Raw genomic sequence first — 25,985 nt, 5'->3', positions numbered from 1 at the left:
GAATCTTGCTGGCCCAATATTTACGTTTTCCAGAACTGCTTTGTGGGTAAATTTAAGAGCAAAAAAAAAAATCTTTGTTTGTTTTTTTGTTTTACTTTTTTTTTCTTTTATTGATTCTTTGTGGCTTTCACATCATGCATTCTGACTCCACTTATCTCCCTATCCCCTCGTATCCGTATCCGCGCTCTGCTCTTTCAACTTCCACCCCCAAACAAAACCAAATTTAAAAGAAAAACCAAAAACCAAACAAAAGAAAGAAATAAAACAAAGAAGAGGAAGAGGGGGAGGAGCAGGGGTGGGGATGGGGGTGGGGGGTGGGGCGGGGAAGGGAGGGAAAGTCATGGAAGCTGTTAGTGTGGCCAGTTGAGACACACAGTTCACCCTTTAGTCTGTTCATCCTTACTTGTTCATTGCCATGAGTCATTGGTCTGGCCCGAGGCCTCTGGTTTCTGCTACACCACCAATATGGCATGGGTGAGGGAAAGATGCCCTTCCCCCTCCACCCCTACTGATGGCAGGAGAGAGAGCCAGCTGAGGTCATGAGAGTGAGAAGACTAGCCACGCCCTACACCAGCTACAGTACACAGAGGAGTTGCCCTCCACCTGGGGAGCATGCTAGAGCTGACCCTGTTGTCTGAGGTGAGCTAGCCCTGAGGATGTGAGAGCGGGAGAGCTGCCCCCCCCCTCAGTTATGCCCTGTACGGCAGGAGAGAGGGCCCTGTAACTTGCCTGGGCAAAGCAGTAGAGCTGGCCCTGGTGATATGAGTGTGGGTGACCCTAATCTGAGGGCCTGAGAACAGAACCGGCCCCTTCCTTGCTGTAGGCTGCACTGGGTGAGCTAGCCTCGGCAGTGCTGGAGAGCTCGCCCAGGGAATTGGCAATGAGGGAAAGCTAGCCAGCTGACCAACCCAACTACCACCCAGGCCCAGAACCAGGGTTATGAGTTGGCCCACCTCAGCATCCACCTGATCTATGATCTGTTGCAGCATGTGAAAGGGATGAACCTACAGATCCAAAACAGCAGGATCTCCATGACACAGGACAACAGGCTGTCCAAGAGGAGCCCCAGGGAGAGCAAGAATCTTTGTAATCACACATATTTGATACTTGCACGATTGCGCTGTGGTCAAAGGTGTTGAAAACAGCCACCCCCAGCCCCGAGGCTCCCATCATCAAAGACTGTTGGCATAGTTTACGGATAGTATGAAGTCCTAATGGAGATGACCCAGGTGCTTAGAAAGATGTCCGAGGGCCAGGTGCCACGTAGAGAGCCTCTGCAAATGCCAGCCTCCTCCTGTCCATTCTTAGGCCACCTCTCTGCATTTCCATGGGGAGCTGCACTTTGTTAACTATCTCCCTCTCAGGTTCCCTACCCAACTCCTAACCCATGGCTTCCAGCAGTACACACCAACTCAAATCTCTAGAAAGTCGAAGCTGTTTAGTAAACCCCCTTGGTGCAATGTACCCTCCTGCTTTCTCACGGGCACAGCTTCTTTCTGCCCTGCTCATCCCCAGGAACATCCGCAGCTACGACCGCCTGTGGCGGCTGCCTAGTCTTCGGCTCTCTCTTTCTTGCTTTCTTCTTATTTTTGCAGGGCTGGAGATTGGAGCCAGGATCTTGTGCAAGTGGTCTGCATAGAGTGGCCTCCTTAGCCTTAACCTTTCTTATATCTCTGCATCTTAGGGCTTGCCGCCTTTCTCACAGCAGCCCTATACAGATATAATGTACATCATAAAACTCACCACTGCAGACGTACTATAATGTTTCAGGAATGTGTCACAAAGGTCGTCAGTATCTAATTGTAGAATATCGTCATCCTAACAAAAGACCCCGACCCCAACACATTGAAAAGTCCTTGTCCTTCTCCTCCTGCCTTCTTATCTCTGCCCCCAGCTCTGGGAAACCACTTACCTGCTCTGTGTCTGGAATTTTCCCAATGAGCATTTCATGGAAAGGGCTCATATTAAAAAAAAAAAAAAAAAAAAAAAGGTCTTTTGCATCTGCCTTCCTTTACTAAATGCGATGTTTTCAAGGTTTATCCACATTGTAGCATATGCTATTAATGCTTTAATTTATGGATAATAGTCCACCACATTTAATTCACCTATTTATCACGGACATAGACATACCTAGAAGTAAAAAAGCATTATGGTGGGCCACACATTTAGAAGTGACTGAATGACGAGAGCTCTGAACTGATCAATGGATTAATCCACTCACAGATTCATAACTTGTTGGAATTATTAGGAGGATGTGGAAACTATGGAAGGTGGGGTCTTATTGGAGGAAGTGATTGTGGGGATTGACTTTGAATGATACCCCTCTTCTTCCTGTCCACCATGAGATCAGAAGTTTTCTTCTACCATAGCCTACTCCAAGGTGGTTCAGCCTTACTCCAGACATGTCATGGACTGAAACCTCTGAAACCATGTCTCTCCTATACACACACAAAAAAAGCAACTGCCAACTTCTGTAAAATCAATTCCCACAAGTACTTGTCACAGTGAGCACAAGCTAACAGAAAGATGCGTGTCCATCTAATACTTCGTTGTCAAACTTCTCCCAAATTAACTGTACTGTATTCCCACCAGAAAAACCATTCAGTCTCCAATTCCCCCCATCTGCAGAAACACGTGTGTTACTGTCTTGTTATTTTACCAAGCCCATTTAATGGGTTGGAAATGGCATACCATTTTCTTGATGCGGTCTGACATTGAACCTCTCCCCATGTGACTGTCAGTTATGTGGTCTCTTTGGAGAAATGTCTGTTTCCATGCTTTGCCTACTTAAAGTCTGGGTTGTCTATTACTGAGTGTGTTTTTAAAAGTATTTTCTGGATGTATTGGTGCCCTACCATATTTTTACTTTGAAAATACATTATTCCACTCTAGAGGGTTTTGGGGTTTTTTTTGTTTGTTTGCTTGTTTGTTTGTTTTTTGCTTTCATCCTTTTTGTATTTACTTTCTTTTCATTTTAATTTTTTTGTGTTTCTAATAGCACACATGCTTTAAATTTGATGAAGTCCAATTCACTTATAATTTTGTTGCCTACCTTGAAGCAAGGTCTAATCCCAGATGATAAGGATTTATTTTCTCATTTTTTCCTTCTAGGAGTTTCCATGTTTTGTTTTTATGTGTATGTCTGTAATCCAGACATAAACAGTTACAGTTTTATATATGGACTAGATTAGGGGTCCCGAGTCACTTTTACATATGGGTATACTGACATCAGTTCTTGAAAAGATTATTTTTCCCTATTGTGCTGTCCTTCTGAGAAGTCAACTGACAAAGGGTGTTTGTTTGTTTGTTTGTTTGTTTGTTTGTTCCTGGATTACCACATTTACTTCACTGATCTGCAAATTGATATGCCAGAGCATACTAACTTGAGTACGGTGGCTTTTGATTGACCTTGAGGTCAGAACATGCCTGTTCTCCAGCAATGTTTGTTTTATTTAGCTTTCTTCATCTGGCTCCTTTAAATTTCCAACTGAGCTTTAGGAGTAACTGCCAAGTCCTGTAAAGAAGCTAAATGAACTTCAGAAATGGTTCCCACTAAGTCTGTAGACTGATTTAGGAAGGGTTACTATTTTAACATTTAGTCTATCTTGTTAATTTTATATTTTTTCATTTTCTTTTATGTGTATGAGTGTTTTGTGTGCAAGTGTATACAGAGCCCTTCCCTCTGGAACTTGAGTTATGGATGATCATGAGACACCATCAGGGTAGTGAGAATTTAATCCAGGTCCTCTATAAGAGCAGCAAGTTCTTAACTGCTGAGTCCTCCTTCCAGCTCCTTAATTAGTCTTTTGATCCATGAACATGGGATATAATCCATTTCTTAGCATTTTCTTTAATTATAACCTGTGGTTTCCTTTGTACAAATATTTTATGTAATTTGGTAAATTCATTTCTTAAGTATTTTATTCTTGATATTATAAACAAAATAGTTTTCTTTTAATTGTTGGAAATACATGGAATTACAATGGAGTGTTATTCTGCAAATTTGCTAGACTTGTTATTAGTTCGTGTGTGTGTGTGTGTGTGTGTGTGTGTGTGTGTGTGTGTGTGTGTGTCTGTGGTTAGGTTTTCCTATCTATAAGATCATGTCATCTATAAGTAGAAATATTTGTACTTCTTCTTTTTCAGTCCGAATTTGCTTTATTTTTCTTGCTAGATTGTCTTGGCTAAGTAAGAATTCCAGTACACAGAATAGAAATGGCAAATGGGCGTCACCCTTTGGTTCTTTATCTTTTTTTTGGTTTTTTGAGACAGGGTTTCTCTGTGTAGCTTTGTGCCTTTCCTGGGACTCACTTGGTAGACCAGGTTGGCCTTGAACTTACAGAGATCCGCCTGGCTCTGCCTCCCGAGTGCTGGGATTAAAGGCGTGTGCCACCACCGCCCGGCTGGTTCTTTATCTTAAGAACTCACTCGACATTATATCATTTATAGGACATTAGCTGTGCATTGTAATGGATGCTCAAAAAGTTCTCTCCATTCCTAGCTTGTTGAGTGTTTTTTTTTTAATTTATTGTGAAATAGTGCTGAACATTATCAAACACTTTTCTGTGAATATTGAAATGATCATTTTCCTTTTTTCTATGAATATGATTTTCACACGTTAACTTGATCTTCCACCTTTGGGATGGATCCCGTTTGGCTGTGATGTATAGACTCCCATTTATGTATTGTTAGTATACATAATTTCTTTTCTCTAATAACTAAACAGGACTGAATTTTTTTCAGAACCCCAGGAAGACAATGTAATTTTTGAGTCATGCAACTTCTTGTCTTCTGTATTAATTTCAGTTTGGGGCAGAGTTGTTCTCTTTTTAGCACAGTATCAATTCATCATTTAACCATATGGAAATGCTTTTATTTAGGTACGAAGGGCTTTCCAACTGCCAAAGTCAACGCATACTTTAGCCCTTTCTTTCTTGGCTTTCTGGAGCGTTCTGCAGTTTACCACTTCCTTCCTCTCTGAAACTTTCAAATCTCTAGTTGTCTTTTTATCTTTTTGATTATAGCATGTTGGTCTCCTTTGAGGATCCTTCTTTTCCATACTGTTGACTACTGTCTTCAAGGCACTTCTCATATTATATTTGGTCTAATGGATGTCATAATGTCTCAGATTTCACTGCTACCTGTATGCTGATGAATGTTGGGTTGTTAATGTTCTTATATCCATGCAGTTGTGTCCAGCTACCTCCTGAATATATCTTTTTGTTGAAAAGAGATGTTTTCCTTACAATATATTCTGATGATGGTTTTCCCTCCCCCTGCTCCTCCTAGCTGCTCCCCATCTTCCCTCCCATCTGGATCCACACCTGTTTCATCTCTTGTCAGAAAATCAAGAGGCATCTAAGGAATAACAGTAAAATGTAATATAATAAGATGAAACAGAAACAAGCCAATCAGAATAGGACAAAACAACCAAACAAGGAAAACAGCTAAAGAAAAGGTGCATAAAGCACATATAGACACAGGGTCACACACACACACACACACACACACACACACACACACACACACACACACGTTCACACACACGGGAATCCCGTAAAAACACAAAACTGAAAGCTGTAATGCACACACAAAAGGACCTGCAAAGTTAAAAACACAAACACAAACAAAACCAAGAAAAGCCCCAAGTTAACATTATGAGACAAAGAACCTCCAAAGATGCTGTTGAGTTCATTTTGTGTTGGCATCTACTGCTAGGCCTGAGGCCTACCCTTAAGACGGGTTGGGTCCTGTGTAGGCCTTGTGCATGCTGCCATGGTCTCTGTCAGTTCATAGGGCGCCAGTCCTGTTCCATCTAGAAGGTCTCGATTCCTTGGTTTCCTCCACCCCTCTGTCTTTTACACTCTTTTCACCTCCTGTTTTTCAGGGTTCCTTGAGCCCTGAGGGGAGGGCTTTGCTGACGACATCCCCTTTAGGGCTGAGTCATCCAAGGTCTCTCAGTTTCTGCATATTTGTTCCCATGTGCTGCAGGAGGAAGCTTCTCTGATGATAACTGAGCAAGACACTAGTCTATGAGTCTAGCAGAATGTCTTGAGGAGTCATTTTATTGCTATGTTCCGTTAGCTTTCTCCTAGGTTTCTGGCCTATCTAGTCTCAGGTTTTGGTTACCCAAGCAGCATCAGATGTAGGTTCCATCTCATGGAGTGGACCTAAAATCAAGTCAGGTATTGGTTGGTTACTCCTGCAAGGTTTGGGCCACTATTGCACGGGTGTCTTTTGCAAGCAGGTCGTCCTTGCGGGCGGAAGCGTTTGTAGCTAGCTAGGTTGGTATTCACCTTTCTCCTGTGGTAGCGTGCTGAGTACCTTCTTGAACCACAGGGGGTGCAGGCTCTAGGTAGACACCACTCTACTTCTCCATGTTCAGTGAGACGTGTAGCTGCTGTCTCTGGTAACAGAGCCTTGCCATCAGTTTGCAGAGAGCCACCAATTGCCTTGACAATAGCCTGGGCTGTTTCCAGAATGTATTTATTTGAAAATTCCACAGGTTTCTCAAATATGAAAAGTAAAAACAACACTATGAAGGTTTTTTATCCTTCCCAACCTGTTCTTCCAGCTTCATACAAATATTGGAACCCAGAAAAAAAATTAAGCTGTTTCTTATATGAGGTAAGAAATGTCTCTGTTTGTTAAGACAGTTGATTGCCCTGCCTCTTCATTAGAATGAGATGCAGAAAGATTGGACGCAGATTAATGCGATAAATCCACAGCAGTCTGCTTAAGGAGTATTAGGGAAATTTATTAGGATAAATTGAGGAAATACACTCACAAATAAAGAACTGAGTAGACAGCTGAGGTCGTCCTCTGATCTGACTGAGAGTGAATCCACTTGGCAGTTTGATCACACCAGGAAGCAGGAAGCAGGGAGCAGGGGCTTGTGACCCTTCTCCCTTTCCTTTCAAGAGGTCATGTACAACCGCAAGAAGCACCACCTCCCTCTGGCCCTACAGCCCAAGGTCATGGGCAGAGCAAATACCACTACAACAGATGGCTGTATTCCATGGCTGATGAAGGAAAGCTGAGAGAACACAGAGAGACAGAGACAGAGAGACAGAGAGAGATAGGTGCTCAGCTAAGAGGGTCTTAGCACTCAGATTCTTCACTGGCTGCCTGCTATGGGGGATGATGATCACATGCACCAAGGAACATGTGTTTTGGTGTCTTTTGTGGGAGGTTGCAGGTGTCAAGGTGGAGGCAAGAATATGCTGTGCCTTGAATGCCACATGGAATATTTGACACTTGTCTATGCAGAGAAAAATCTCACTGCCACTGTTAGTGAGGGTGGTGGCCAGGTTCAAGCCATATTTTAAGAATACTTAAGGAGTCCTGTGTGTCTAGACTTGTATGTTTTTTTTTTCTCTATTTTTAAAAAGACATTACTGGATGAGTAATATTCTGTTGTGTAAATGTGCCACATTTTCTTTATCCATTTTTCTGTTGAGGGACACTTAGGTCGTTTCCAGTTTCTGGCTATTATGAATAGAGCATCAGGGAACATGGTTGAGCAAACTTCCCTGTGGCTGTATGAAGCATCCTTTGGGTATATGCCCAAGAGTGGTACAGCTGGATCATGAGGTAGATCTATCCCATCTTCCTGAGGTACTGCCACATTGATACCCATAGTGACTATACAAGTTAGCAGTCCCAGCAGCAATGGATGAATGTTCCCTTTACCCCATCCCTGCCAGCACGAGCTGTCATTTGTGTTATTGATCTTAGCCATTCTGACAGGTGTAAGATGAAATCTCAAAGTAGTTTTGATTTGTATTCCCTTGATGACTTAAGATGTTGAACATTTCTTTAAGTGTTTCTCATTTGAGTTTTCTCTTTTGAGAATTGTTTAGATCTTGTACCCCAGGTTTTTAAGTGGGTTATTTGTTTTCTTGGTATCTTTTTTTTTAAAGTTCTTTATATATTTTGGATGTTGTCAGATGTAAATGGATAGAACAAGAAAAAGTCATCCTGAGTGAGGTAACCCAGAATCAGAAAGCCAAATATGATCAGCACCTTGCTCAGCCATCATCGGAGAAGCTTTCTCTTGCAGCTGATGGGAACAAATACAGGGACTCAGAGCCAGACAATGTGAGAGTGAGAGACCTTGGAACACTGAGCTCTAATAGGGATGTCTCCATTAAATCCCTCCCCTCCAGGCTCAGGGAACGCCGTAGAAGGAGAGACAGAGAAAATGTCCTTTGGGTGTGAGTGTAAGTGCCTGTGGAGACTGGAAGGTGGTGTTACACCCTCTGGAGTTGGAGTTACAGGAAGTTGTGAACCACGCAGCATGTGTACCATTATTATTAGCATGAGATTCCCGGCCGCTTCAAGTGCAGCAAGCACTCATAGGGTCTGAGACAGACATCTCTCCATTCCCCCCTTTTATTGATGAAGTTGGTTCTTTGATATATATATACATTGAGATAGGATAGTGACCTATCCGAGCTCCAGAGAGGCTGAAGCAGGATTGTATGTTTAAGGTCATCCTATGGTACATAATGAGTTAAAGGCCAATGCAGAAAAAAACCCCACATTTTAAAAGAGATAGTTTTTTATAGTAAATATACATACTTTTATGAAGAGTATCAATATACATTTTTGCAGTGAAAACCTATATAGATATGGTATTAAAGTTTTCCAAAGTATATTTATTTATCTACATAAAATAATTGCAAAAGCATCCAGAAGCACCCCCTCCTTAGAGGTTTTGTGAGGTGAGATCTCCATCTGTAGCCCTGGCTGACCTGGAACTTGAACAATTCCCCTGTAATGGGTGTGAGAATGGTCAACTTCTTTAATAAAAGAAATTCTGCAGTGGAAAACCAAAACCAAAACCAGACATTACTGGGTACCTTAGAGTCAGCTAAAGGTAAAAAGGTCTTGGGAGAGCACTTGCCATTCTCTGGAAAGTATAATTCTTATATTTAAAAGTAACAAATCCCTAGTGTTTAGTGGTCAGGAAGCAGAGGCAGGTGAATCTCTGTGAGTTTAAGGCGGGCATGGTCTACATACAACATTCCAGGCCAAGCAGTGTTACATAGTGAGATCCTGTCTCAAAACAACAATAATAACAGCAACAGTATCAACACATACACAGATACATACATACACACCAATAACAACAACAGTATCAACACATACACAGATACATACACATACCAATAACAACAGTATCAACACATACACAGATACATACACATACACACACCAGTAACAACAACAGTATCAACATATACACAGATACATACACACACACCAATAACAACAACAGAACAGAAATCAATCAAACATTATTAGACACCATCATTGTTAGCATCATTGCAGGGCTGATTGAAAATATTTGGGGAATCTCTGCTCCAGGGTTGAATTAATGAAGCTCAGCCTTTCCTCCTAGAGGCGTGTCTTGTCCTTTGCTGTGGTGCTGTACTTGCTGAGGCAGAAATGTGTGTCACTATGTCCTAAAGGCAGGAGGAAAAAATATACATTAAACAAACAGGAAAAAAAAAAGACAAACGCAAAACCCACCAACAGTCACACATGGCAGGTGTACAGACTGTCCCCCAGTCGGCCTCTCTGCCCCGACATCCTGTGAAGCTGCTGCACCTGGAAAGAGCCGGGGAGAGAGGGCCTCCCTCAGAGCACAGAGTTCAACTTCCTTTTTGTTCTTCAGGATCTTGTCCAGGGTCTCCTGGGCCCCGGACTAAGTCTTCCCTGCTTGGGAGCACTCTGCCTCCCTTTGTTTTCACACTCCGGTAGAGACGCTCTCTTGCCCCTTTTTCTACATTGCCTGTGAGCTCTTGAAGGCAGGAACTGTGCTATCTGGTACCTCCCTCGGGACAGTAGTCTGCAAAGTGTGTCTTAGTTGATGTGATACAAAGCATAATCTTTTGGAGGGTGAGAAGAAAATTCTAGAACTTCTATTCATGCTTACTTTTTAACCTGAAATATAAAAGAAGCTACCTTTACTATTTCTTATGGTCTAGATTAAAGAGTTATCACATATCAAATGTAAAAGTGTGAACAAATGCGTTGGTATGACTTTTTTTTTTTGGCAGGATTGATTTAAAATATTTGGGGATTGCTGCTCCAGTGTTGAGTTAATGATTATTGCTTCAAAAATCAATAACTCAAAAGAGTATAGCTTTAAATAGGAAAACCCAGTGCTCAAGAAAAATCTAAGGTCTTTGTTTGTTTCAACCAACAAGAAAATACAACTAGGATACCCAGCTTGTATATTGAAAGTCTCATGTAAGGCCCTAAGAGTTATTTTGTTTCTCAAAGACAATTCCTTATGCTTTGATGTAGAAGGATTTTAAGGAAGATGTAACTGGAATTGTATCATGTAACTGCAAAATGTGGCAAGAAGGCTTTGGGGAGCTGGCTGCTCCCTGTCTTCTGGCAAAGGTATTCAACACCATTTTTTTCTGAAGGATATCTTGACAAACGCATCAAACTTTAAAAATACCATGCCTGCTGGGTGGTGGTGGCACACGCCTTTAATCCCAGCACTTGGGAGGCAGAGGCACGGATCTCTGTGAGTTCGAGGCCAGCCTGGGCTATAGAGCAAGTTCCAAGACAGGTTCCAAAGCTACACAGAGAGAAACCCTGTCTCAAAAAACAAAACAAAACAAAACAAACAAACAAACAAAAAAACCAAAAAACCAAAAAGCAAGCAACCAACTGACCAAACAAGCAAACAAAAAAACCATGCCCCTGCAAAACAAGTTATGAATATTTAGCAATTTGTATATATATATATATATATATATATATATATATATATATATATATATATATATATACCCTACATCACAGTCTATTACTGTCATTGTTGAAACCAATCCAGAAGGGCATAGAGATGTTGGCAAGGGAAAAAAAGGAAAGAAAGAAAACTGAATGAAAATGTCTGGACCAGCAAGGCCACTGTTAAACATCTTTGAAGTTTATAGGTTTATGTAGATATTTACCTAGCAGAATGATTATCACATCGTTTCTAGTACTAAAAGTCATAATCAAACCTTATGTGCAACCATGTTCAACACTTGATACATGTTTTATATCAGTTCAGTGTGGCGCAAGCCAACCACCAGACTTGATATGCAGGCTCAGATTTAATGACATTGAAAGATGGTAAAATTAGAGGGGGTTGCAGGTTGCGTAATACAGAGTGATTCTCTCAATATAAGGCCCAGTAGGAAAAGCCTACCTGGAGTATGATGACTTCTTAGAAGCTTTATTTTGAAGTTGATATAGAGTAGAGTGCAGGTTTTTGAGTCTTAGTGAGGTGTGGATTTGTGTGACCACACAGCAGTCAGGACGGGTAGTCATCACGTCCAATACACCTTGTGCTGCCAGCGGGAGTCACATGACCTTCCATTCCTGCCTTGCACCTATGGACTTCTTTGCTGCCATATTTCCCCTTTCCAGAGTGTTGTGTAAATGGGAACATGCAATGCTGCTGAGCTTTGTCCCTACCCCTCACTTGTCTATTTATTCTTCTATTTAAGAACATCCAAAGTGTTTTCTCTCAAGGGCATTGTGAACAGAACTCCTGTCGTATCCGTATATAGCTTTTTACATGAACACGTACTTTGCCGTTCTTGTGGTTAGAGGATTTTTGTTTTGTGTGAATCCGTCAAACTGTGCCCCTTTACATTCCCATCAGCAATATATAAGAGAGTGATAGCTATATTCAAGATGGATTCTTGTCAGCGCATGCTATCGTTAGCTTTTAGAAATAATTTCACAATAGTGATGTGTAGCTAGAGTTTTCTGCCTTGCCCACAGTCAGGACAAATCTTTGTCACCTGCCAGTCCCACAGCCGCTCAGACCCAACCAAGTAAACACAGAGACTTATATTGCTTACAAACTGTATGGCCGTGGCAGGCTTCTTGCTAACTGTGCTTATAGCTTAAATTAATCCATTTCCATAAATCTATACCTTGCCACGTGGCTGGTGGCTTACCGGCATCTTCACATGCTGCTGGTTATGGCGGCGGCTGCAGTGTCTCTCCGCCTCAGCCTTCCGCTTCCCAGAATTCTCCTCTCTCCTTGTCCCACCTACTTCCTGCCTGGCCACTGGCCAACCAGTGTTTTATTTATTGACCAATCAGAGCAATTTGACATACAGACCGTCCCACAGCAGTGATGCACCCAAACAGGCACGCAGCAGCCTCGGTGTGTTTTGTTTTCCCAGCCTGATGCTGAGCATCTTATGTACTCCTTTGCTGTCCAGGCATCCTTGAAGACGAAGCACTCATTCCTAGCACAGGTACATTTACGGAAATTAGAAGAATTGCTTGATCTTGAGTTCTGAGCATTCTTTATGTACAGACAGAAATGCCTTCTTAGATACGATTAGCAATAATCCCCATTCTTTACCTTGCTCTTTTCTCTTAACAGACGTTTTCATAGAGACATGAATTTAGTTTGGATGAACATTTTATCCTTATACATATTGTGTTTTTACTCCAGTATCAAAAGCCCTTGCATAATAGACCATTTTGAGTTAATGTTTATATGATATGATGCTAAGTGGTTCATGAATTTGCATAGAGATATCCGATTCTTACAACACAGATTTTTTTTTCAAGTTTTGAATTTTTGGTCACACACACACACACACACACACACACACACTCATATATACACATACACATACACGTGTGAGTCTCCATCTGGACTGGGTGCTCCTTTTCTGTGACCTCTGTGTTTATCCACTTTCCAATACAGTACTGTCTGAGTACTTTACAGAACACTATGAAATCATTACCTTATTCTTTCTCTTTTATTTTGGTTATCTTAACTCCCTTGTTCTTATACATAGACCTTAGAACCATCTTCTTCACAAATAAAAAAAAATCATGGGATTTTTTTTTTGAAAAATCTGTAACTACCTATAATTATACATAAATTTATAAAGATTCCATTTTAGCCTAGTGGTGGCTTACACATATAACCCCAGAACTGAGGAGGCAGAGGTTGGAATATTGTATGTTTGAGGTCAACCTGGGCTACATAGCGAGCTTCAGACTATCAGGAGATAGACGTCATGACCCTGTTTGAAAACAAAACAAAATAAAAATAAAAAAAAACAATTACCATCATAACTGGACTGAGTTTTCCTATCTGTGAATATTTCATGTCTCTCTGTTTGCCCTGACTTGACCTGAAGTGTGTGATCACTTTCTGTTTATTTCTTTCTTTGAAAGGCTCCTGTTGAAGTTTACTGCTATTTTTACTTTGGAAATCCAAGGCCTTTCCGCAAGTAATAAGGAAGGCTAATGAAGAGAACAAAGGAACTACAGATTAGGGAGGCCTGTCACTGTAATCTAGGGGCAGCCACAGCGCTAGCAGGCTGAGGAAGTCCAGTGACAGGTATGGTAAGGGGACAGTGTGGGGACCTATGCCTGATGGCTAGGATCAGAAGGACCAGTGAAAGGTAGGAACTCCCTAGTGATGAGGGGAACATTACGTGTTGACGCTGGTAGTATCAGAGCACCAAGGGGTATCAAGAAGGAGGGTCCTAACTCCTTAGATTAAAGTGGGGTATCGTTAGTTTTATAGGAGTGGATATCGTCAGCGAGAGCCTCAAAATGGGTAGTGACTGCTCCAGGTATGCCAACTGAAATACATATAGGAGAAGAACTGGACAGAAATCCAAATCCAAGTTCAGCGTTTTCCTGGGAGCATAAGCCAAATAGAGAAAAATGCTGAATTGTTTTTGGGACCATAGACCATAGCCTCTGATGTTCTGTTCAGATAAGTCTTGTGTTAGTCTGAGAAGCGGCACAATGTTGTGTCTGCATTCAGGTGGCCTCGGCTGTGAGGAGAGGAGGCATGCTAGGGTACTGAACCAGGGGAAGCAGTCATCCTTTGCTCATTTATGTACTCATTTACTACATGAAAGGCATTCTTACGGTTATTGCTACAGCCTGCTTGGAGAATGAGCCGGACATTATGCTAACACATGCGTGAACACACCTACCCATTCACACACACACACACACACACACACGCTCATATACACACACACATGGGTGGTTACTCAGGAGGAATGGTAAGCATTGGTTGTTTGCCAGCTGGGAAACCCACAGCACTACTGAGCCTTGGGCACTGGGAGTTCCATGGATGAGTTCACAGGGTAGCTGCCAACATCAAAGAGGGACAGGCTTATTTCAGAACCTGAGGTCTTGGGTCACCTGAAAGCACATTGACACTCTGCCTTAGAATTAACAGAGAAGAAAGAAAATATTTGAGTGGCCTTTGAATAGCTAAGCTATTCACCCTAATACAGGATGAACTGGACAAAGAGAGGACCTAGTTAAAAAGAAAATTAGTTCTTGAGGTGGTGGAGTGGGATTATATTTTTCCAACAAGAGAGCAGGCCAGCAACTTCTTTTCAATAGCTAAGAGCAAAAGGACAGTTAGTTTGTTGAGCTTGAACTTGCTTATTATACACCTTTATCAGAAACCATCGCTCTTTGTGTATTGATTTCTAGCCAACTATTAACTAGATATGACCTTAGAGCTTTGATAATAGCTGGGAATTCACCAAGTAGAGGGAAGCCTGCTGGTTTATGGACAAAGCAGTTATGTGTGGACCCCCTCAGCCTTAGGCGAGTACTTTTCCACCCGGGGGGCATAAGAAGTTACAAACAGCTCAAGGAATCCCCGAGTGTCAGCTTGTGCTGACCATATGAAAGCATGAGATGGTCTAGACTGGACTGAGAATAACTCCAAAACTGTGATACTAGCTACCTGCTTGAAGGGTTAAAATTCATCCCCATGTCATAAAATTATTGGTAATGATGGTATTTAGCTGTGTGTGCTTTGCACTTGACAAAAAGTATCCATTATCGTGACAACTTTTTCATCTGTATGAGTCCATTTCTATGAAGTTCAAAAGTAAACACAAGCAGCTGGCTTGCTCAGAAATCCATACTTTGGTGAAACGATAAAGCATATCCAGGAAATAGCAACAGCAACATCAGGCCTTCTAGACACTAACAGACAAAAGGCATGTGACTGGGCTGGGGCATAAGGGCCTTTTGGAATGCAGGCTGTATTAGGTTTTAATTTGAATGGGTCTTACACGGGGCTTAGGTCTACAATAATTTGTTGAGCTGCACATTTATGACTTGTTTCATTTGTGCATAGGTGCTTTATTTCACATGCACAACAGATAACCAGAAGAAGGTCAAGAAAACAGGTTACCTTGGGCTGTTATGTCCAAAATTGGCCATTGATATCTCAGTAATGTTGGGAAAAATAATTAAAGTTAAATATATGCTGTAATAATCTTGATATTTTAGACACATGGACATATTTTGGAAAATACAAGATGCAAAAGACAATACTAGAGAAAGTATAATATACAAATTAGAAATATAGAAATATACAAATTAGAAAACATAAATTGGAAGTGAAATAAAATATTTCTTTAATCCCCACTCTAATAAAACACCTGTCTCAAAAATCTCACAGCTTATTATCATCTACTCTGCAAAGGAATCATTATTATGTTATTCTAGTTACTTAATTAATTGTGGTAAAGGTTTAAGAAAAATGCTTACAGTCTTCATGAGAATAACATTGTTATGTCATAAAGCCTGCACAAGAACAGTATCTTATATTCAATACTACAGAGTATATCTTATATGCATATATAGCACTAAGACATTAAACACCAAATTTATGTATTAAAAACTGGTTATTGATTATTGTAGTTCTAGGTTAGAGGTTAGAGATGACTCAAAGCTGCACAATGTACAATAGCAAGATCACCTTAGTAATAGTTAAGATAAATACACATTGAGAAATTTACTTGATGGGGGTGAAGACTACATTTATCTGTGGGTATAAGGAAGGACAAATTCTTAGAATGTAGTTAAGGATTATGCTGATTGAGAAAATGGGCAATTTTAAGATGGGTGTGGTGGCTACCCAGAGAAACCTTTTCTCAAAAAAAACCAGGAAGAGAGAGAGAGAGAGAGAGAGAGAGAGAGAGAGAGAGAGAGAGAGAGAGAATTGGTAGTTTTAGGTTCTCCTACAAGATCCATGACTTTAGAGGCCTGGCTAGTTGGCTAGGTTTCCAGTAGCCATGCTGAACAGAATCTTAAGTTCAAGTAGAGAGCTGTTGGTTGCTGCCAAGTTGTGTGTGCCACTACTGCACTCTGAGGGTTATTGTGCCACACTGGTCATTGTCGTGGTTCACAGACGTCATAGTTGTGTAAGATTGTTGGCTGCTTCCCTCCTTGCGAAGACTTCTCCTTGCAACAGATGGGGATCATTAAAAAAAACCCACAACCAATCAAAATACAGAGTTATGGAGCCCCATCCCGAAGGGTACATTTACAGTACACCCTCTACACCTAAGGCTCAGGAATCATTGCAGAGAGGAGCCAAAAGATGGCAAGAGCCAGAGGAACAGGGAGATTGCTATTTGATGGTGTTGCCTAGAGATGTCAGAAGTGATACCCACAAAGTCTTACTAAAATAGCTACCTAAACATGAGTTGAGCAAGACCACAACAAAAGATGTGCAAACATGGATGAAGGAAAATTCACAAGGTCTCAATGCTACACAAGAACTACAAACAACCACGAAACACCGAGAGTGGGAGAAATAGTCTTTCTCAGGGAAGAGCACTCCGATTGGCTATTCAATTCCAAATGGTCATCCCGGAAAAAAATACAAATAACACTATATAGACCGAGCAGATTGTACTTGTGCATGTAGGAATACACATGAATGCATGCACACATACTTATGTATCAACAATTAATGGAAAAAAAGGAGGCTGTAAATTTGAAAGAACAAGGAGAGGTGTCTATGAGGTTTTGGAGGGAAGAAAAGGAAAGGAGAAATGCTATAATTGTATCATAATCTCAAAGAATAAAAGGAAGAATTAAATAATAAACATTCTTTTCTGTCACTTATTTTTAAAGGTATCTACGAACCCGGAACTTTCCAGTCTGGAGCTGAAATCCGAGCAGGACCAAGCGAGCTGCTTAAATCATCTGCTAGTGATCACTAGCTCATGTCCTGCAACCTTTCAGATCCTACGTCAAAGGCTCTGGAGAAGCAGTGAGGCTAATACTAACAATTCCATACCTCTTTATTTCAAATAGAGTGGAGAAGAGATTCTGGGCTGATTTTGGAATTGTACATTAGTTTTCAAGCTTTCTTAAAAAACTGTTTGGTCCTATAACAGATAAAAAAGTAAAAAACAAAGTTTTTGATTAGCTTAACCTTTCCCTCTTAGCTAGTGGGAAAGATGTGCCCGATTTCTTAGTAACAACAATACATTGAGAAACTGAAACTTATGAGGTTAAGTCTTCTTGTGACATTTTTCTACACACTGATATTATATGCTTATTGTAAAATTCTTAGAAAAGTTCAGAAGAGACTGAAGATGGAAAGAAAAACCTCTGAGAAGCACAACCTTCAGAAAAAAATCACTGCTGAATTTTCATCTTTCATCTACGTTTGTATGGTGTTCACAAAATTGGCATCCTGCAAATATCATTTTGAAGCTTCCTTTTTAATACTCAGTATCACTGAGTATTAAAAATAGCTATGACTATTTTTTTCATGGTAATAATTCTTCCTGCCTCTCTAACATAACATTGTATAGAAAAATAATATAACAGTTTAAAGCCATTCTGTTGGTTGACTATTTGTGTTTTTCTATTTGCTGCTGTTATAATGTTTCAAAAATCATCACTGTAAATAAATCTTTATACACACCCATTCTCATCACCTTGGGAAAAACTCGTAGGTGTACAATCACTGGATGTGGCTCAAAGGGTAGGCCTACTTTGAACACTTTGGATAGTATTTGCCAGATTGCCTTTCAGAAAAGTGCCCCCATGTGTACTCCCACAGGAATACGTAAATGCATTTCTGCAGTCATGCCAATACCAGATGGCCAAATTTAAATAAACAATTTTATTTTATTAAGATTAATTTATTTGTGTGTTTCTTTAAACCTTTCTGTTGATTTGATGGCTTTAGCTGCTGTTCAAGTAAAATGTTCCGTTATTTTTCCTGCTGGAGCTGCAATGACAGATGGAAACTTGAGGACCCAGAAACCTCAGTACGTACATATCTTAACAATTTCCCACTTAAAACACGGAAGGACCAACTACTAAGAAGAGAGAGTAGATCTGCCTGCAGCAGTATTGCATCCACAAGTCACTTATTTACCTTAAGTGACGCCCAGCTAGGCATTCTAAGCACATCGTGTGTTGTTAAAATATCCAACTGTCCATCATTCACAGGAATGAAAAGTCCAGCAAACCTTGTGCATCGATTTGCCAAATTCAACAACTCCGTGGCAATCTATTTAGAAGACCCTACAGGGGCCCGCTGTGGGCAGAGGCTGGACTGCCCATTAGCTTGCGCAAAGGGCTCCTCATACAATCACAGGCGGTTTGCCTGCTCCTCAGACGTTTGCTTCTCGCTTTGAGGTTATGGTGATCGAGAGCTATTTATCCCACAATCACAGGCAGGCACTTAGCAGTACAATGGAGAAGTTAAACCTGGGTGAGATGAAAATTGCCGCAATGCAAATCTCTCTACAAGGGGGTAGGGCCCTGGGTGGAAGTCCATTCATTTGAAATATTTTTTTACACCATAAAATTTTAACACAACAGAATAATTGGGACAACACTTTGGCTGATTCTGTTGGGACTTGATTGATTAGAGGTAGCTTGACTAATGAGGCTTCTGGAAAGTACTTTGATTAAAGGAGCCTGGAGAAGTTCGGGAGAAGTATGGATTGTCTTGTGTTATTTCAGAGCTCCAGAGGGTCCAACTGAAAAGGTTAATGGATAGAAGCAATAGAAAGGCTGTTTTCAGGTGGCCTAAGGAAAGACATTTCTACCAGTAACAGCTGTACCAAAAAGTAGAAAGAACTCTTCTTCCAAGTTGCCCCTGGAAACCCATTAGGAGTGTGGAGAAGCCATGGCATTATCTTGGGCCCAAAGTGGATTTGTGTGGATATATGTCACAGCAGGGGGCTCCATCAATGGCTATGAACCAAGCCACTGAGAACAGCAGGAAACTTCAACTTACTATCCTCCAAATGGCTTTTGAGGATTGGGCCGATCAAATAAGGCTCACAGGAGTCAGAAACCATGGGGTTGGATTAGGTTAGGCTAGAGCAGTGGTTTTTAACCTGTGGGTCACCTAAGATCACCAGGAAACACAGATGCTTACATCACGATTCATAACAGCAGCAAAATTACAGTTATGAACTAGCAACAAAAATAATTTCATGATTGAAGGGTCACCACAACATCATGAGGAACTGAATTAAAGGGTCGCAGCTTTAAGAAGGTTGAGAACCACTGGGCTGGAGAGTTAGGTTAGACTGTTCTCAGTTATCAGAGAATTTCTTACAGGAATTTCCCCGGGAGCTACAGGGTTCTCCAAGGTAACCCTCCTTCCCTCAGTGACAACGTATCCTATCTTAACTTGCACGCCAGTGCTCAGTGTACAGCTCCTAGAGTATGCATGACCAGGAGAGAACACAGAAGACTCCCCTCCTTGTTAGCTTCCTGTTGCTATGACAAACACCATGTCCAAAATTACCCTGGGTGGGAAATGGCTTACTTTGTTTTTTTGGGTCCACTGTTGAAGGGAGCCAAGGCAGAAGCTCAAGGCAAGAATGTGAAAGCAGAAACCATGGAGGAGCTGCTTACTGGCTTGCTTCCAGGTTCCCGGTCAGCTACCTTTCTTGGGTAGCCCAGGCTCACTTGCTTAAAGGTTGTTCTGCCCTCCGTGGGCGGGACCTTCTTCTGTCAACCAGCAATCAAGAAAATGCCCCATAGACATATCTTCAGTCAATCTGATGGAGGCAGCTCTTCAATTCCAAGTCTCTCTTCCCAAGTGTGTCAAGGTGACAGCCAAGATTAGCCATCGTCACTGACATCCACTTTTCTCTGCTTTCCTTAATGTCACATCTACTTCTATCTATTGGCTGGAATGAGTCCCATGGTCTTCTCTGGTAGTGCGGTAGAGTGGTGAATATAGTGTTCTGTTGACTCAGAAAGAGACACATGAAATCAGTCTTGGGAACCCAGAATATTTCCACTGTGAGAGGACACACCGCTTTTCCTTAATAGTCCACTTTGCTGGAAAATATGTAAACTTTATGGCATCACAGAACAAATTATACCATGGTTTATGTTTTACCACATAGACAACTGGTTTGATGTAATGTTGGCGATATTTTTCTTTCTCCACAGTTGAAAAAAAGGCTTGTTTTGTCTGAGAAATTGGGGGCATCTGCATCCACACCCTCACTTAAAATTATTGTCGTGGATTAGGTGTACAAATGATTTCATTATGACTGACATTTCCACACATACAATATGTGGTGGTTTGAATATGAATGGGACCCTCTAGGATCATATATTTGAATGCTTGGTCACCAGGAAGTGACACTATTTCTAAGGCTTATGTCTAGTCCTGGGATCTCTGATACTCACTGTGGAGGATGTGGCCCAAATTAGTTAGCAAGACCATATGCTGGGCAGTTTGAACAACACAATTCACTCTTAGGTAGTTCTGTAGGCCAGAAGCCTAAGTTCAAGATGTCAACAGACTTGGGCCCTCTGAGGACAATCTGTCCCAGGCTCCCTTCCGAGCTTATGGTGTTTTGATAAAAATCTGGCCCTCCTTGGCTCGAAGAAGAGACATCCTGATCTCTGTCTGCCTCGTCTACATATGCTCTCTCTGTGTGTCTCTTGGTGTGCAGATTTCTCCTTTTTATAAGGACACTGAGTATATCTGATGAAAGCCCACTCTGATGATTTCATTCTCACTCAATTACCCCCAGAAAGACACCATTTCCAAAAAAGGTCGGAGCCTGAGGTCCTAGCAGAACCAGAGCGGCAACACATAGTTTGAGGGAAGACAATTCAACCCATAACAAGGGAAACAGTGCTGTTGTGGGCTCAGACTTCCGATCAGCAGCTTAGGCTGGCACAGTGCCCACATGTGCCCACACCCATTTGCTGCCCAGTCACGTTCTGCTCTCACTGTGGATCAGGGACGTGTCTCCTCAGTGAAACTGAGGCAGCATGCAGGCTGGATAGAGGGAAGGACAAGCCCCATCCTTACTCCAAACATCAGGAAATGGGTAACTAGGTCCCTTTTGTAGTGAGTTGTAGGAGAGGGTATGCTGGGTCACAAGACCCTCCCCATTTTTGTAGAGCTCTGTTCCTTCCGGTGACATGTGTATAGTCCTGGGATAGCAAGAGAACTCTTCGGAGAAAGAAGCCAGAGACATGGCTTTAGATGCCCACTTTCTATTTGGACCTTGGAGGGAGGTGGGCTGGAAGCCTAAAGTCCTAGAATACATTGAGTTTCTGTGTGACAGTTGGTGTTGTTAAAATAGATAGAGGGATATTAATAGAGGAACCTATGACCACAAAGGTCTATGTGCCTTTCTGGGACTTCGGTGTGGCGTGGGATGTGGAGGGAGATCAGAAGTCGTGGCTTATGAGCCGAGGGTGATGGTTGTAGTTAGGACCCTCTCTGCACTTATCTCCCTGCCCACCTAAGCCTCTGTTATCTAGCCTGTCATCAATCTATCCTTGTCTTATAGACACTCAGGGATGCACACAGCTTTGCTCTGGTGTGGGGGAGGGAGATGTTTTAAATAGCCAGTTCCTTACTCTTTTTCTTTTTCTTTTTTTTCCTGGAAAAAGATGAAATTGTCCATTTATTCTATACCAATTATAAACACTAGAAAGCAGAGGAACAACCAAAGGCTTAGTCACAAATAAATATACACTGAGGGAGGAGGCAAGGAGGAAACTGTTATTGATTGGCCTTGTAAAATCTGCTGCTGAATCGATAGCAATTTCTGGAAATGCCAGACATTTATTCTGTGCGGCTTGAACAGCGGAGATAATAATAAACGTACTTATAAAGTGGGTCTCCTGACACTATTTCCTTGAGCCCTTAAGATAATGCAGGTACAGAAGGAATCCGAAAGCCCTGTGAGGCGGAGTGAATATACTTCAACGGGAACCCCAGATGAGCTGACCGCTACTAATGTCCTACTTTGCTGGCTGTGGCACTCGGGTAGGTCTTCTCCATTAAAGAGATACAGACAGTTCATCTACATGACAAGGTTCATCCATGTGAGAGACATGTACGGTCTCTCAGCTGTGGAAAACTTTGTGCTGCTCTGTTGTTCAGGGAAGACCGTCCCCCGGTGACACAGCCAGACCCTGCTTCGCTGCTCTGTGCTTTAGGGTCCCCGTTCTCACCTGCACCCCACAGTTTCAGTCAGAGCTCATTTCCTTCTAACTATCCTAGCTGTCCTGGTGTGGACGCTCCTCCCTCAGCCCCAGGCTTCATCTTCAGCCGCTTCCCTCTCCATGCTCAGGGTATTTAGAAACCTTGCCACGGCCACCGAACCTGAGAAAGCTCGGTGGGTCTTGGGGGAGGGAGAAATTGTTCCGTGTGTCTCAACAGACTAAAAACAGGAACTGTCTCCCGAGCAGTGCAATCAATAGTCTGTAATGTCTGGGGGGTGCTTATGGGATCCCACTAACCCACAACTCAAAAGGAGGTAATCTCTACCTGACACTGGGCTTCTATTTTGATAGCCTATGATGTCTGAGAGAGCCACTGCCCTCCCATTACGGGCTGATTCTATTTCAACTCTTTCTATGTATGTGTATGCCTATATTTTAGGAGGCTTCTAAAGGAATGGTTTTCCATTAGACATTTTCAAGGGTCTTCAATAGTAGTTATCCCTCTCTATACGTCTACCTTGTCCTTCCTCACTCCACACCAATCCTTCCTGTTCCATTGTAACCATTTTCCTCTTCAGATCATCTGCTTTCTCTCCCCCTGCCATTGAAACCTCTACCCTTACTAGACTCCTGTCTTCTACGGGTTCTCCAGTTTACACACAATATGTCTAAAGATTCAAAGATAGCGTCTCTGTGTGAGAAAGAGCACGTGCTTGCCTTTCTGGCTGTGAGTGACCACCCTCAGGATAATTATTTTCAGCTTTAAACTACAATAATGACCAGCCTGGCAAGAAACGCCCATGGAGCAATGGTGGTGTGAATATTATAGGAATAACTAACTACTTTCTGATTAGGTTAAAGCCCACTACTACCTGACTCATGGGTCCAAGTCCCTGCAGCTGGTATAGACCATAGCCCCTAGGGAAGAACTTCCTACTATTACTCTATTAAACGGACATAGGATTATACCAACCCCTAATGACTTATATCTATACTTACATCTATGCTTCTTTCAACCCTCATCAGAGAAGCTTCTTGCAAAAAGTGCTGGTTAACCCAGAGACTCACAACTGGTCAAGGTGCAGAGAATTAGAGAGTGCAGGGTGCCCAAGCCTTGAATGAGCCATCTACATTGCATCCCTTCCTCTTAGGCCTCAGGGACTATACTGGAAGAGAGGGCAGAGATACTGCAAAAGCCAGAGGAGGGAGATGATCGCAAGGAAACTTGTTTTCTGGACATATCAGGGCACTTGTACATATGTAGTCACAACAGTTGTGACAGCATGCATAAGACCTTGCTAGAACAAGTCAGAAAAAACACGCAGTGTGGAGCTGAGCATAAAACCTCACCCAAGGAGCTGTTGGCAATGGATAGCTGTGAGCAGAGGGAGAGGCAGTTTTCCTCCAGAGTGTGACCCCTGGTGGGTTGACCATGCCCCAGTGAAAGGCCACATTTCCAAGAGTAAACATGCAGCAAAACTTGGTCTTGTTAAGTTTGTTTTACAAAATGATACAAAGCTGGGTGGGGGCAGAGTAGGGAGAGTGGATCTGGGAGGCGAGGGACTAGGGGGAGGGGCTGAATATGATGAAAATACATTGTATGAAATTCTCAAAAAAAACTAGTAAAGAATGAAGAAGAAAAAAAGCCCCAAACAATACAATCTGAAATTAATGAAACATCTCAAGACATTCCACCAAAGAACACACAGCTGGCAAATAAACCTGGGGAAAGACTTTCAATGTTATCCACAATTGGGGCATTCAGTTAAAGATGGGAAGCATCACATCTCTATACCCATCAGAACACCAAAAATAAAGAACAATGGCAACACCAAGTGCCGCAAAGTGTGCAGGGACGCTGGCTCCCCCACACCTTCCATGGCTGGTGAGAAGGCAACACAGCACAGTTTCTTTGGAAAGCAGTTTTGCAGTATCTTAAAAAACAGAGGAAATGATGCCGGGCAGGGATGGTGCATGCCTTTAATCCCAGCACTCGGGAGGCAGAGCCAGGCTGATCTCTGAGAGTGCGAGGCCAGCCTGGTCTACAGAGGGAGATCCAGGACAGCCAGGGCTACACAGAGAAGCTGTTTCAAAAACTAAAATACAAACAAACAAACAAACAAACAAACAAACAAAACCCAGAGGAAATGGAGGTGTCTGGAGAGGCAGCTCAGAGGTTAAAAGTATGGACTGCTCTCACAGAGGACCTGAGTTTGGTTCTTAGCACCCATACCAGGTGGTTTGCAACCACCTTCAGGGGATCTGATACAGACACCCACATGTAGATAGATATAGATACAGAAATAATAGTAAAATAAATCTTGAAATGAAGCCAAAGGAAACACAACTTTCATACACAAAACAAGTGTACTTTTGAGTATTTATCCTAGAAAAGAAAGATCTGTGCTCAAATGAGATCCTAAATACAAGAATTTGTAGTAGCCCCAGAAAACACCAAATTCATAACAGTCCCAAGCTGCAAATAACCTCGGTGTCCTTCAGTGGGTGAATAAACTGAGGTGTGTTCACCCACATGATTTTATCCAGCAATAAGGAGCAACCAGCTACTGGTTAGTATTCTGGATGCATTTCCTTTTTACAACTGGCTTTTTAATTTTTTAAAAATTGTATTTATGTGACTGAGTGTGCAGTGTGTGTGTGTGTGTGTGTGTGTGTGTGTGTGTGTGTGTGCATGCATGCAGGTGTGTTTGGGTTTGTATGTGTCTGGGTGTGTCAGAATGTGTCTGTGTCTCTGTGTGAGTGCATGCCCTGTATGTTCGGGTGTCCAAGGAGGCCAGAAGAGGATGGAACTGGAGTTATAGGTGGCTCATAGTCATCCAGTGTGGATGCTGGGAACTGAACTCAGGTCCTCTGGAAAAGCAGGAAGTGCTCTTAACTGCTGAGCCCTCTCTCAGGCTCTTTAAATGTTCTCTTGTCAGAAATGATCTTATTAGGAAGGGGCTGGTTCTAAAATGTTACACTTGCTAACATTCCATTTATAGTATATGATTAAGTTGAAAAGAATTACCCAAAGGAAAGAATAACAGCTTCCAGGGTTGCTCAGAGGTGGGAGCAGGACATGGTCCCAACAGAGCAGTGATGATGAATTCCTCAACAATGGAAGTTCACTGGTCAGTACTATTCCAACATCAATCACTGAACATGAAATTGTAGAATAGTTTTGCAAAATGTTAACATTTGGGAAAGCTAGGTTGAAGGTGTACAGAATCGCCATGTAATTTTTTTCAGCAGCAATCACTTTGACATAAAAAGCCCCAACTATGATGGTGGTGGCAGGCTGGCCAGGCTGTCTGGAGAGGCAGAGGTAGAGAAGGCATGGGTGAGAAATGAAAGTCGAAGAGTTGTTTTTATTGTCCCCATTCTCACCCTGGCCCTATCTCCTGGCAGAATGGATGCTCTCAGGCCTCCGGAGGACACATCTCTCTGTCTCCTTTACTTTTTGCTCCATGAAGAGAAGCACAGGGGACTTCTCCACCTAGTGTCCATTGCTGACCAGATGTTTGTCTGCTCCGATCTCTGGACATGGTGAGGTTTTGCACGAATCTTAAATGGTCGTATAATAAAAACCTGGAGTCAGATATTGGGGTAAAGGCTGAAAGATCAGAGGAAACAAGCCACAGCCACTTCTCACCTCACCAGCTCCTCAGCTGACCCCGTCTCCACAAATCCTC

General features: G+C 42.1%; 1 long non-coding RNA gene across 1 annotated transcript in view; it reads left to right on the top strand.

Annotated features, from left to right (window-relative positions):
* Positions 1-17,983, top strand: part of LOC121821682 (uncharacterized) — a 32,289-nt gene extending 14,306 nt beyond the window's left edge. Inside the window, exon 3 of the long non-coding RNA XR_013043693.1 lies at positions 16,963-17,983. This is a non-coding gene — a long non-coding RNA (uncharacterized LOC121821682). The remainder of the gene's footprint in view (positions 1-16,962) is intronic.
* Positions 17,984-25,985: the final 8,002 nt, after the last annotated feature.

The sequence above is a fragment of the Peromyscus maniculatus genome, chromosome 12 (assembly GCF_049852395.1).
Source record: "Peromyscus maniculatus bairdii isolate BWxNUB_F1_BW_parent chromosome 12, HU_Pman_BW_mat_3.1, whole genome shotgun sequence".
Taxonomy (NCBI): Eukaryota; Metazoa; Chordata; class Mammalia; order Rodentia; family Cricetidae; genus Peromyscus; species Peromyscus maniculatus.
Note: the sequence above shows the minus strand (reverse complement) of the source record. Positions and strands in the feature narration are given on the sequence as shown.